Consider the following 14,353-nt stretch of genomic DNA (forward strand, 5'->3'; position numbering starts at 1 on the left):
CGGCCCCCCGCGCAGCCCCCCGCCCCCGCGCGGGGGCTGCTGCCACACGCAGGCCCTGAGGGGAATCGGGGCAGAACGGTCCTCCCCAGACGGGGGTGGGGTGGCGGGGTGGGGGGGGGGACACTGCAGATCTTCAGGACCTCCGGGTGACGGACCAGCGGCAGGCGCGGCCCTGCCTCCTCCTCCCGGCCCCGCCCCAAAGCCCCTCCCCACCGTGCCCTCGCGTGGGCCGGCGGAGGGCCCTCTCTCGCGCACTCTCCGGCTCCGGCCCTCCGCCCCCACGCGTGGAAGCCTGTCCCTGCGCGCGTGCCCGTGGGTCTGCTCCTCGGGGTGTGGGACGGCGGTGCGTCCGTGGTTTGGGTGGGGGTGGGGGGGTGCGCGCGCGAGACCCGTCAGGCTCCGCCTGGCCCCCCACCCCCACCCCGATAAGGGCAGGTGGGCTAGCGAAGGGCCAGGGCGGCGGGAGGGACCCGACTGCGCAGGGAGGGACGCGTCGCAGCAGATCGGCCTCTTGAGGCGTCCGGGGGCGGCCACCCTCGTCTACGGCCAGACCGCCCTGAACGCGCCCGATCTCGTCTCACCTCGGAAGCTAAGCAGGGTCGGGCCCGGTTAGTACTTGGATGGGAGACCGCCTGGGAATCCCGGGTGCCGTAGGCTTTTTGCTCTGCTTCTTTTTCTGTCCCGCCCCCCTGGGCTGGGAAGGGGAGGGGGGGGCCTTCGCCCTCCGCGCCCGGCCCGGCTCCGCCCCCGGCCGGCCCGGACCCTGCCCCGTGGCCCCTGGAGACAGGGTCAGATTGGAGATGTGGAGGCTCAGTCCCCGAGGCTGTCGCCCCTCACACACCTGCCGCAGGTCCGGGCCTCCGGAACTTCTGACCGACCGGCTCTGAATTCAGGACACAGTCTAAAGTTGTCCAAGGAGATGACCACGTTACCACCCTAGGACAGGAAAAATTGGACCCTATCCACATATGCAGAAGAAGAGAATCTAAACAGCTGGCTATTCGTTCACGGTAACATAATTCAGGAATCCAGAGGCGAAGACATCTAGAAACACTTTTCAAACGTCTAAATCTTTAGAACATATTCTGAAGGATTAAGAAGTAGAAGCATTCTTTGGACAGTCACGAGCAAGACCAGGGTGTCGATAGGAAATCCTTCTGTTCGATACTGCAAGAGACGCTCCAAAAACATACTACAACAAGGGAAAACACTAACAATATATGGGAAAGGAAAATCACCTTTCTTCATTTTCCTCACCTCCTACGGTTCTCAAAAGAGAATGTTTGCCCCTATGCGCGGGAGACCTGTAGAAATCCTAGGTGAGTCCAGCAAGATAGCTCTAGATGAAATCAACATTCGATCGATAGTTTCGATATTTCTTATTTCCTCGCAAATACACAATAATGAATGCAATTCTTGAAAAGGATAACATTCAAAGTCACAGAAAATCCACACAGCACCTACGGGGCAAAGGTGCCAACTTAGATGGAAAACTTAGCAAAAACGTACATGATGGCTCCAATCGATGGAGAGGCTACCCCGTAGTCCTCGATAGACGGACACAGAGTCCCCAAACTAATCATTTCCCCCACATTAATAAATAATCCCATTTAAACAGGGTTTATAACTAGAAACTTACAATCTGCTTCTTTCTCTTTTTCTTTTAATTTGGGAAAGGGATATGTTAAAGAATGATGATCATGATCATGATTATCATTATGACTATTATATTAAATCGAATTAACCGTACCAAAACCCCACCACTCACCTTATAAAAATGGGAGTTGATGCATATGTGGGAAGCCGCTGTGTATCTTTGTCTCAAGGCGTGGAACCACAAAAACGCTTCTCCCAAACAAATCCCATCTCGACTGTCATCCTTTTCCTTGCTTTTCCTTTGAAAGTTTTTGCTCTCTGTTATAGGACTATCTCATTGAGGTAGTTTGTTAATTTCACAGTTTATAGAATACATGTGGAACCATTCTGGATTCCTTCTGGGCAACTTGTGTGCCAGAGGAAACCTTCTGTTTGGAGAATACTCCTCGCTTACACAGGAAGCTGCAGTTCATCAGCGCTGCTAGAGAATGGCACTGCACGAATCAGTCGAAGCATCTTTATGCGATCTTTGACTAGGTCCGTGTACAAGGGGCTCCCGTGAGGATTACCCTAGATGCTTCCTGGTCACATGTGCCCTATCTTCTCTCTGGTACGTGCTACTCAGAGAATATGCTTGCTCCTGAATTATGCCAGCGTTTATTCATTTCCATTTAGGCTACAGTGTTTTCCAAATGGTCCTATAATTTCGCCTCCCATATCAGCAGGGTGTGTGCAAGAGTTTTCCTCAAAGCCAACACAGTGATCAGTTTCTTAAGTTTCCTCAATCTGGTGAGTTGGAAACTATATCTGGCTTCATTTTTTATTCTGCATTTCCTTGACCAATAATGAGGACACGGGGCCAAAGGCGTATTAAGCGTATTAAACGTAGATATTCTGTAACAGTCATATTTTGCCAATTATATGGGCTACAGATACCTTGTCCTGTTTGAAGCTTGTTTTTGACCCTCTTCATGATATCTTTGGAAACTTTTTATTATGGAAAATTTGAAATAGAAGCAAAATCGGAAAGAATAGTAGAATACTCTCGCACTCCTCTGACTCAAGAAATCACCAACCCCTGGCCAGATCTTGTTTCCTTTATACCCCTCCTACCTTAAGTTCATGATCCCCTTAATAATATCCCTCCATCGATAAAAAGTCAATATGTTTCTATCAAAGGTAGAGGCTTTCTTCCCTCTTTCAGTGTACTCACAGCCACATTATTCCATGTAAAAATTTCACCGTGTTAGAGATAACAGCAAGTACTCAATGTTTGCGTTTCCCTGAGACACACACGCTCATTCCAGTTTCTTTGAATCGAGTCCAAATACAGTCCATACCTTGTGAGGGGTTGAGATGTCTTTTGAAAGAGTGTCCATACATCGCGACTAGTCGGGGGCAGCCCCGGTTGTCACCGTTTCCCTTTGTTTCCTACCGCTGTCCGCAGTGACCCGAGTTATTTTTGCATTGTGAGGGGTTTCATCGCGGATTTAAACGTATTTAATGTGTTTCAATATCTTGCAATTATTAGACTTACTGGCGATCAAACCGTCCGGTGTCTGGCAATCGGGAGTCTACTCATTCTGGTTCCTGTGTCTTTTGACGTGACCCTCGTCCTGTTGGATATCATAGCATCCACGCTTCCCAGGATAAGAAGCGTCCGTTTCCCGCCCCAGACTTCAAGTCAGCCTATGTCTCCAGTAAGTCTTAGGACCGTTTAGTAACGATGGTTGGCAGAGACCACGATCTAGATGCTGGTGAAATGCCCTACTGTTGAGTTCGCACCTATGTCTCGGCACTTTCCATGGGGGAAAAAAAAAAATAAAGGAAGAAAAGAAAAAAAAATACAGGAAAACACATTGAGTTTCCACTGATAATCCAAGTTCAAACTGAGAACTGAGAGTTTTTTTACATGACTTGATCGATTTCACCTCTTCCTCTCACACCCAGATTCCCAGTCCCCAAAGACGCCAACAGCATTTCTTCTTTGCAGGATCCCACAGAATAATCGTAGCCATGCACCATAGAACCGTGGACTGGTTCCCACTGCATGAAGTAGGAAAGGCGAGGAAGGAACTTTCTACTTTTCCGGCTGCTCCACTGTGAAAATGTAAGAGCTGCCGTCCGCCGAAGCCAGTCTGCTCATGTCCAAGGAGCTGTGAGCCACGTCACACTCCTTTGGAATATTTCCCTGAGCCTTCATGTGGGCTCCTGACGTCTGTAGAATCTGACAAGTCACACGTTGTCCTCCCGTTTGTGTCCTCCGTGCTTTGAATAGATGTGCTATTGAGTGCTTGATTTTTGTTGTCATAGGTGTATGTGTTTGTGGCAAAGTGTTGAGTGTTTGGTGTGTATGTAGCAGCTAGAGAGCGAGGCTCTGAAGGCTACTGGGCAGCAGGAGGGCGCGGGGTCGGGTGGGGGGCGCTGGGCCGGGAGGGCCGCGTAGCAGCTGGGCCTCTCGAGGCGTCCGGGGACGGCCGCTGCCGTCTAGGGCCATAGCACCCTGAACGTGCCCGATCTCGTCTGGTCTGGGAAGCTAAGCAGGGTCGGGCCCGGTTAGTACTTGGATGGGAGACCGCCTGGGAATACCGGGTGCTGTAGGCTTTTGCTTCTTCTTTTGTCCCGCCCGCCGGGGGGTCGGGGGTGGGGGGGCCCCCCCTCGCCTTCTGCGCCCGCCCCCACTTTCGCCCTCGGGCCCCGGCCCCTCCCCCCCCTCGGCGCGACCCGCTGCCCCCGCCCGGGGCTTCCTCCCCTCTCCCCCGCTGCAGCACCACCGCCAGGTGGCGGCAGCGGCAGAGCGTCCCAGGCGTTCCGTTGGGCCGGCAGCGGAGCCCCAACCCTGGGCCCCACACCGGGCCGGGGCCGGGCGGCGGGATCCCTAAGTGCCGCCGGGTCTCCTCTCCCCCGGACCCCGCACCCGCCGCCCCGCACTCCGGGACATCGCGTACACCCGGCGCGGGACAGCCCAGGGCGGCAAACCGTGTCCTGGGCCCCCGGACACCCGGCCCACCGTGCACTTTCTCTCCGCCGCACACCCGGGCCTCGGGCCCGGGCCTCACGCCGGGCGGGCTCCTCGCCGCCGACGGGGCTCCGAGAGACACACCGGCGCGCCGCACAGGGCGACTCGCTGGCCCCCTGGGCAGAGAGGACACACAACAGCACACGGAGCGCACGCACCCAAACCCAAACCACCCACCGGCCCCTGGACCCCTGGCTACACACCCCAAACCCCACCCCACCGGGCCACAGGATAGCCGGCTCCGGCCCCCCGCGCAGCCCCCCGCCCCCGCGCGGGGGCTGCTGCCACACGCAGGCCCTGAGGGGAATCGGGGCAGAACGGTCCTCCCCAGACGGGGGTGGGGTGGCGGGGTGGGGGGGGGACACTGCAGATCTTCAGGACCTCCGGGTGACGGACCAGCGGCAGGCGCGGCCCTGCCTCCTCCTCCCGGCCCCGCCCCAAAGCCCCTCCCCACCGTGCCCTCGCGTGGGCCGGCGGAGGGCCCTCTCTCGCGCACTCTCCGGCTCCGGCCCTCCGCCCCCACGCGTGGAAGCCTGTCCCTGCGCGCGTGCCCGTGGGTCTGCTCCTCGGGGTGTGGGACGGCGGTGCGTCCGTGGTTTGGGTGGGGGTGGGGGGGTGCGCGCGCGAGACCCGTCAGGCTCCGCCTGGCCCCCCACCCCCACCCCGATAAGGGCAGGTGGGCTAGCGAAGGGCCAGGGCGGCGGGAGGGACCCGACTGCGCAGGGAGGGACGCGTCGCAGCAGATCGGCCTCTTGAGGCGTCCGGGGGCGGCCGCCCTCGTCTACGGCCAGACCGCCCTGAACGCGCCCGATCTCGTCTCACCTCGGAAGCTAAGCAGGGTCGGGCCCGGTTAGTTCTTGGATGGGAGACCGCCTGGGAATCCCGGGTGCCGTAGGCTTTTTGCTCTGCTTCTTTTTCTGTCCCGCCCCCCTGGGCTGGGAAGGGGAGGGGGGGGCCTTCGCCCTCCGCGCCCGGCCCGGCTCCGCCCCCGGCCGGCCCGGACCCTGCCCCGTGGCCCCTGGAGACAGGGTCAGATTGGAGATGTGGAGGCTCAGTCCCCGAGGCTGTCGCCCCTCACACACCTGCCGCAGGTCCGGGCCTCCGGAACTTCTGACCGACCGGCTCTGAATTCAGGACACAGTCTAAAGTTGTCCAAGGAGATGACCACGTTACCACCCTAGGACAGGAAAAATTGGACCCTATCCACATATGCAGAAGAAGAGAATCTAAACAGCTGGCTATTCGTTCACGGTAACATAATTCAGGAATCCAGAGGCGAAGACATCTAGAAACACTTTTCAAACGTCTAAATCTTTAGAACATATTCTGAAGGATTAAGAAGTAGAAGCATTCTTTGGACAGTCACGAGCAAGACCAGGGTGTCGATAGGAAATCCTTCTGTTCGATACTGCAAGAGATGCTCCAAAAACATACTACAACAAGGGAAAACACTAACAATATATGGGAAAGGAAAATCACCTTTCTTCATTTTCCTCACCTCCTACGGTTCTCAAAAGAGAATGTTTGCCCCTATGCGCGGGAGACCTGTAGAAATCCTAGGTGAGTCCAGCAAGATAGCTCTAGATGAAATCAACATTCGATCGATAGTTTCGATATTTCTTATTTCCTCGCAAATACACAATAATGAATGCAATTCTTGAAAAGGATAACATTCAAAGTCACAGAAAATCCACACAGCACCTACGGGGCAAAGGTGCCAACTTAGATGGAAAACTTAGCAAAAACGTACATGATGGCTCCAATCGATGGAGAGGCTACCCCGTAGTCCTCGATAGACGGACACAGAGTCCCCAAACTAATCATTTCCCCCACATTAATAAATAATCCCATTTAAACAGGGTTTATAACTAGAAACTTACAATCTGCTTCTTTCTCTTTTTCTTTTAATTTGGGAAAGGGATATGTTAAAGAATGATGATCATGATCATGATTATCATTATGACTATTATATTAAATCGAATTAACCGTACCAAAACCCCACCACTCACCTTATAAAAATGGGAGTTGATGCATATGTGGGAAGCCGCTGTGTATCTTTGTCTCAAGGCGTGGAACCACAAAAACGCTTCTCCCAAACAAATCCCATCTCGACTGTCATCCTTTTCCTTGCTTTTCCTTTGAAAGTTTTTGCTCTCTGTTATAGGACTATCTCATTGAGGTAGTTTGTTAATTTCACAGTTTATAGAATACATGTGGAACCATTCTGGATTCCTTCTGGGCAACTTGTGTGCCAGGGGAAACCTTCTGTTTGGAGAATACTCCTCGCTTACACAGGAAGCTGCAGTTCATCAGCGCTGCTAGAGAATGGCACTGCACGAATCAGTCGAAGTATCTTTATGCGATCTTTGACTAGGTCCGTGTACAAGGGGCTCCCGTGAGGATTACCCTAGATGCTTCCTGGTCACATGTGCCCTATCTTCTCTCTGGTACGTGCTACTCAGAGAATATGCTTGCTCCTGAATTATGCCAGCGTTTATTCATATCCATTTATGCTACATTGCTTTCCAAATGGTTCTATAATTTCGCCTCCCATATCAGCAGGGTGTGTGCAAGAGTTTTCCTCAAAGCCAACACAGTGATCAGTTTCTTAAGTTTCCTCAATCTGGTGAGTTTGAAACTATATCTGGCTTCATTTTTTATTCTGTATTTCCTTGACTAATAATGAGGACACGGGGCCAAAGGCGTATTAAGCATATTAAACGTAGATATCCTGTAACAGTAATATTTTGCCAATTATATGTGCAACAGATACCTTGTCCTGTTTGCAGCTTGTTTTTGACCCTGTTCATGGTATCCTTGGAAACGTTTCATTATGGAAAATTTGAAATAGAAGCAAAATCGGAAAGAATAGTAGAATACTCTCGCACTCCTCTGACTCAAGAAATCACCAACCCCTGGCCAGATCTTGTTTCCTTTATACCCCTCCTACCTTAAGTTCATGATCCCCTTAATAATATCCCTCCATCGATAAAAAGTCAATATGTTTCTATCAAAGGTAGAGGCTTTCTTCCCTCTTTCAGTGTACTCACAGCCACATTATTCCATGTAAAAATTTCACCGTGTTAGAGATAACAGCAAGTACTCAATGTTTGCGTTTCCCTGAGACACACACGCTCATTCCAGTTTCTTTGAATCGAGTCCAAATACAGTCCATACCTTGTGAGGGGTTGAGATGTCTTTTGAAAGAGTGTCCATACATCGCGACTAGTCGGGGGCAGCCCCGGTTGTCACCGTTTCCCTTTGTTTCCTACCGCTGTCCGCAGTGACCCGAGTTATTTTTGCATTGTGAGGGGTTTCATCGCGGATTTAAACGTATTTAATGTGTTTCAATATCTTGCAATTATTAGACTTACTGGCGATCAAACCGTCCGGTGTCTGGCAATCGGGAGTCTACTCATTCTGGTTCCTGTGTCTTTTGACGTGACCCTCGTCCTGTTGGATATCATAGCATCCACGCTTCCCAGGATAAGAAGCGTCCGTTTCCCGCCCCAGACTTCAAGTCAGCCTATGTCTCCAGTAAGTCTTAGGACCGTTTAGTAACGATGGTTGGCAGAGACCACGATCTAGATGCTGGTGAAATGCCCTACTGTTGAGTTCGCACCTATGTCTCGGCACTTTCCATGGGGGAAAAAAAAAATAAAGGAAGAAAAGAAAAAAAAATACAGGAAAACACATTGAGTTTCCACTGATAATCCAAGTTCAAACTGAGAACTGAGAGTTTTTTTACATGACTTGATCGATTTCACCTCTTCCTCTCACACCCAGATTCCCAGTCCCCAAAGACGCCAACAGCATTTCTTCTTTGCAGGATCCCACAGAATAATCGTAGCCATGCACCATAGAACCGTGGACTGGTTCCCACTGCATGAAGTAGGAAAGGCGAGGAAGGAACTTTCTACTTTTCCGGCTGCTCCACTGTGAAAATGTAAGAGCTGCCGTCCGCCGAAGCCAGTCTGCTCATGTCCAAGGAGCTGTGAGCCACGTCACACTCCTTTGGAATATTTCCCTGAGCCTTCATGTGGGCTCCTGACGTCTGTAGAATCTGACAAGTCACACGTTGTCCTCCCGTTTGTGTCCTCCGTGCTTTGAATAGATGTGCTATTGAGTGCTTGATTTTTGTTGTCATAGGTGTATGTGTTTGTGGCAAAGTGTTGAGTGTTTGGTGTGTATGTAGCAGCTAGAGAGCGAGGCTCTGAAGGCTACTGGGCAGCAGGAGGGCGCGGGGTCGGGTGGGGGGCGCTGGGCCGGGAGGGCCGCGTAGCAGCTGGGCCTCTCGAGGCGTCCGGGGACGGCCGCTGCCGTCTAGGGCCATAGCACCCTGAACGTGCCCGATCTCGTCTGGTCTGGGAAGCTAAGCAGGGTCGGGCCCGGTTAGTACTTGGATGGGAGACCGCCTGGGAATACCGGGTGCTGTAGGCTTTTGCTTCTTCTTTTGTCCCGCCCGCCGGGGGGTCGGGGGTGGGGGGCCCCCCCTCGCCTTCTGCGCCCGCCCCCACTTTCGCCCTCGGGCCCCGGCCCCTCCCCCCCCTCGGCGCGACCCGCTGCCCCCGCCCGGGGCTTCCTCCCCTCTCCCCCGCTGCAGCACCACCGCCAGGTGGCGGCAGCGGCAGAGCGTCCCAGGCGTTCCGTTGGGCCGGCAGCGGAGCCCCAACCCTGGGCCCCACACCGGGCCGGGGCCGGGCGGCGGGATCCCTAAGTGCCGCCGGGTCTCCTCTCCCCCGGACCCCGCACCCGCCGCCCCGCACTCCGGGACATCGCGTACACCCGGCGCGGGACAGCCCAGGGCGGCAAACCGTGTCCTGGGCCCCCGGACACCCGGCCCACCGTGCACTTTCTCTCCGCCGCACACCCGGGCCTCGGGCCCGGGCCTCACGCCGGGCGGGCTCCTCGCCGCCGACGGGGCTCCGAGAGACACACCGGCGCGCCGCACAGGGCGACTCGCTGGCCCCCTGGGCAGAGAGGACACACAACAGCACACGGAGCGCACGCACCCAAACCCAAACCACCCACCGGCCCCTGGACCCCTGGCTACACACCCCAAACCCCACCCCACCGGGCCACAGGATAGCCGGCTCCGGCCCCCCGCGCAGCCCCCCGCCCCCGCGCGGGGGCTGCTGCCACACGCAGGCCCTGAGGGGAATCGGGGCAGAACGGTCCTCCCCAGACGGGGGTGGGGTGGCGGGGTGGGGGGGGGACACTGCAGATCTTCAGGACCTCCGGGTGACGGACCAGCGGCAGGCGCGGCCCTGCCTCCTCCTCCCGGCCCCGCCCCAAAGCCCCTCCCCACCGTGCCCTCGCGTGGGCCGGCGGAGGGCCCTCTCTCGCGCACTCTCCGGCTCCGGCCCTCCGCCCCCACGCGTGGAAGCCTGTCCCTGCGCGCGTGCCCGTGGGTCTGCTCCTCGGGGTGTGGGACGGCGGTGCGTCCGTGGTTTGGGTGGGGGTGGGGGGGTGCGCGCGCGAGACCCGTCAGGCTCCGCCTGGCCCCCCACCCCCACCCCGATAAGGGCAGGTGGGCTAGCGAAGGGCCAGGGCGGCGGGAGGGACCCGACTGCGCAGGGAGGGACGCGTCGCAGCAGATCGGCCTCTTGAGGCGTCCGGGGGCGGCCGCCCTCGTCTACGGCCAGACCGCCCTGAACGCGCCCGATCTCGTCTCACCTCGGAAGCTAAGCAGGGTCGGGCCCGGTTAGTACTTGGATGGGAGACCGCCTGGGAATCCCGGGTGCCGTAGGCTTTTTGCTCTGCTTCTTTTTCTGTCCCGCCCCCCTGGGCTGGGAAGGGGAGGGGGGGGCCTTCGCCCTCCGCGCCCGGCCCGGCTCCGCCCCCGGCCGGCCCGGACCCTGCCCCGTGGCCCCTGGAGACAGGGTCAGATTGGAGATGTGGAGGCTCAGTCCCCGAGGCTGTCGCCCCTCACACACCTGCCGCAGGTCCGGGCCTCCGGAACTTCTGACCGACCGGCTCTGAATTCAGGACACAGTCTAAAGTTGTCCAAGGAGATGACCACGTTACCACCCTAGGACAGGAAAAATTGGACCCTATTCACATATGCAGAAGAAGAGAATCTAAACAGCTGGCTATTCGTTCACGGTAACATAATTCAGGAATCCAGAGGCGAAGACATCTAGAAACACTTTTCAAACGTCTAAATCTTTAGAACATATTCTGAAGGATTAAGAAGTAGAAGCATTCTTTGGACAGTCACGAGCAAGACCAGGGTGTCGATAGGAAATCCTTCTGTTCGATACTGCAAGAGACGCTCCAAAAACATACTACAACAAGGGAAAACACTAACAATATATGGGAAAGGAAAATCACCTTTCTTCATTTTCCTCACCTCCTACGGTTCTCAAAAGAGAATGTTTGCCCCTATGCGCGGGAGACCTGTAGAAATCCTAGGTGAGTCCAGCAAGATAGCTCTAGATGAAATCAACATTCGATCGATAGTTTCGATATTTCTTATTTCCTCGCAAATACACAATAATGAATGCAATTCTTGAAAAGGATAACATTCAAAGTCACAGAAAATCCACACAGCACCTACGGGGCAAAGGTGCCAACTTAGATGGAAAACTTAGCAAAAACGTACATGATGGCTCCAATCGATGGAGAGGCTACCCCGTAGTCCTCGATAGACGGACACAGAGTCCCCAAACTAATCATTTCCCCCACATTAATAAATAATCCCATTTAAACAGGGTTTATAACTAGAAACTTACAATCTGCTTCTTTCTCTTTTTCTTTTAATTTGGGAAAGGGATATGTTAAAGAATGATGATCATGATCATGATTATCATTATGACTATTATATTAAATCGAATTAACCGTACCAAAACCCCACCACTCACCTTATAAAAATGGGAGTTGATGCATATGTGGGAAGCCGCTGTGTATCTTTGTCTCAAGGCGTGGAACCACAAAAACGCTTCTCCCAAACAAATCCCATCTCGACTGTCATCCTTTTCCTTGCTTTTCCTTTGAAAGTTTTTGCTCTCTGTTATAGGACTATCTCATTGAGGTAGTTTGTTAATTTCACAGTTTATAGAATACATGTGGAACCATTCTGGATTCCTTCTGGGCAACTTGTGTGCCAGGGGAAACCTTCTGTTTGGAGAATACTCCTCGCTTACACAGGAAGCTGCAGTTCATCAGCGCTGCTAGAGAATGGCACTGCACGAATCAGTCGAAGCATCTTTATGCGATCTTTGACTAGGTCCGTGTACAAGGGGCTCCCGTGAGGATTACCCTAGATGCTTCCTGGTCACATGTGCCCTATCTTCTCTCTGGTACGTGCTACTCAGAGAATATGCTTGCTCCTGAATTATGCCAGCATTTATTCATTTCCATTTAGGCTACAGTGTTTTCCAAATGGTCCTATAATTTCGCCTCCCATATCAGCAGGGTGTGTGCAAGAGTTTTCCTCAAAGCCAACACAGTGATCAGTTTCTTAAGTTTCCTCAATCTGGTGAGTTGGAAACTATATCTGGCTTCATTTTTTATTCTGCATTTCCTTGACCAATAATGAGGACACGGGGCCAAAGGCGTATTAAGCGTATTAAACGTAGATATTCTGTAACAGTCATATTTTGCCAATTATATGGGCTACAGATACCTTGTCCTGTTTGAAGCTTGTTTTTGACCCTCTTCATGATATCTTTGGAAACTTTTTATTATGGAAAATTTGAAATAGAAACAAAATCGGAAAGAATAGTAGAATACTTTCTCACTACCCTGACTCAAGAAATCACCAACCCCTGGCCAGATCTTGTTTCCTTTATACCCCTCCTACCTTAAGTTCATGATCCCCTTAAGAATATGCCTCCAACGATAAAAAGTCAATATGTTTCTATCAAAGGTAGAGGCTTTCTTCCCTTTTTCAGGGTACTCACAGCCACATTATTCCATGTAAAAATTTCACCGTGTTAGAGATAACAGCAAGTACTCAATGTTTGCGTTTCCCTGAGACACACACGCTCATTTCAGTTTCTTTGAATCCAGTCCAAATACAGTCCATACCTTGTGAGGGGTTGAGATGTCTTTTGAAAGAGTGTCCATACATCGCGACTAGTCGGGGGCAGCCCCGGTTGTCACCATTTCCCTTTGTTTCCTACCGCTGTCCGCAGTGACCCGAGCTATTTTTGCATTGTGAGGGGTTTCATCGTGGATTTAAACGTATTGAACGTGTTTCAATATCTTGCAATTATTAGACTTGCTGGCGATCAAACCGTCCTGTGTTTGGCAAACGGGAGTCTACTCATTCTGGTTCCTGTGTCTTTTGACGTGACCCTCGTCCTGTTGGATATGGTAGCATCCGTGCTTCCCAGTATGAGAAGCGTGCGTTTCCCGCCCCAGACCTCAAGTCAGCGTATGTCTCCAGTAAGTCTTAGGACCGTTTAATAACGATGGTTGGCGGAGACCACAATCTAGATGCTGGTGAAATGCACTAGTGTCGAGTTCGCACCTATGTCTCAGCACTTTCCGTGGAAAAACTTAAAAAAAAAAAAAAAAGAAAGAAAGAAAGAGAGAAAGAAAAGAAAAAAAAATTACAGGAAAACACATTGAGTTTACACTGATAATCCAAGTTCAAACTGAGAACTGAGAGTTTTTTTACATTACTTTACCGATTTCACCTCTTCCTCTCACACCCAGATTCCCAGTCCCCAAAGACACCAACAGCATTTCTTCTTTGCAGGATCCCACAGAATAATCGTAGCCATGCACCATAGAACCGTGGACTGGTTCCTACTGCATGAAGTAGGAAAGGCGAGGAAGGAACCTTCTATTGTTCCGGCTCCACTGTGAAAATGTAAGAGCTGCCGTCCGCCGAAGCCAGTCTGCTCATGTCCAAGGAGCTGTGAGCCACGTCACACTCCTTTGGAATATTTCCCTGAGCCTTCATGTGGGCTCCTGACGTCTGTAGAATCTGACAAGTCACACGTTGTCCTCCCGTTTGTGTCCTCCGTGCTTTGAATAGATGTGCTATTGAGTGCTTGATTTTTGTTGTCATAGGTGTATGTGTTTGTGGCAAAGTGTTGAGTGTTTGGTGTGTATGTAGCAGCTAGAGAGCGAGGCTCTGAAGGCTACTGGGCAGCAGGAGGGCGCGGGGTCGGGTGGGGGGCGCTGGGCCGGGAGGGCCGCGTAGCAGCTGGGCCTCTCGAGGCGTCCGGGGACGGCCGCTGCCGTCTAGGGCCATAGCACCCTGAACGTGCCCGATCTCGTCTGGTCTGGGAAGCTAAGCAGGGTCGGGCCCGGTTAGTACTTGGATGGGAGACCGCCTGGGAATACCGGGTGCTGTAGGCTTTTGCTTCTTCTTTTGTCCCGCCCGCCGGGGGGTCGGGGGTGGGGGGGCCCCCCCTCGCCTTCTGCGCCCGCCCCCACTTTCGCCCTCGGGCCCCGGCCCCTCCCCCCCCTCGGCGCGACCCGCTGCCCCCGCCCGGGGCTTCCTCCCCTCTCCCCCGCTGCAGCACCACCGCCAGGTGGCGGCAGCGGCAGAGCGTCCCAGGCGTTCCGTTGGGCCGGCAGCGGAGCCCCAACCCTGGGCCCCACACCGGGCCGGGGCCGGGCGGCGGGATCCCTAAGTGCCGCCGGGTCTCCTCTCCCCCGGACCCCGCACCCGCCGCCCCGCACTCCGGGACATCGCGTACACCCGGCGCGGGACAGCCCAGGGCGGCAAACCGTGTCCTGGGCCCCCGGACACCCGGCCCACCGTGCACTTTCTCTCCG

The 14,353-nt window shown here is 53.9% G+C and overlaps 2 non-coding genes and 4 pseudogenes across 2 annotated transcripts; all 6 read left to right on the forward strand.

The window, feature by feature from the left end:
* The first annotated feature begins 538 nt into the window (after window positions 1-538).
* Window positions 539-657, forward strand: LOC123630067. Its single transcript, XR_006732578.1, has one exon. It is a non-coding gene; the product is annotated as a 5S ribosomal RNA (ribosomal RNA).
* A 3,424-nt stretch (window positions 658-4,081) lies between these two features.
* On the forward strand, window positions 4,082-4,200 carry LOC123630050 (annotated as a pseudogene).
* Window positions 4,201-5,394: 1,194 nt separating this feature from the next.
* On the forward strand, window positions 5,395-5,513 carry LOC123630077 (annotated as a pseudogene).
* Window positions 5,514-8,936: 3,423 nt separating this feature from the next.
* On the forward strand, window positions 8,937-9,055 carry LOC123630052 (annotated as a pseudogene).
* A 1,193-nt stretch (window positions 9,056-10,248) lies between these two features.
* LOC123630068 lies at window positions 10,249-10,367 on the forward strand. Its single transcript, XR_006732579.1, has one exon. It is a non-coding gene; the product is annotated as a 5S ribosomal RNA (ribosomal RNA).
* Window positions 10,368-13,811: 3,444 nt separating this feature from the next.
* LOC123630053 lies at window positions 13,812-13,930 on the forward strand (annotated as a pseudogene).
* Window positions 13,931-14,353: the final 423 nt, after the last annotated feature.

This window comes from Lemur catta, unplaced genomic scaffold (genome assembly GCF_020740605.2).
Source record: "Lemur catta isolate mLemCat1 unplaced genomic scaffold, mLemCat1.pri scaffold_91_ctg1, whole genome shotgun sequence".
Classification (NCBI taxonomy): Eukaryota; Metazoa; Chordata; class Mammalia; order Primates; family Lemuridae; genus Lemur; species Lemur catta.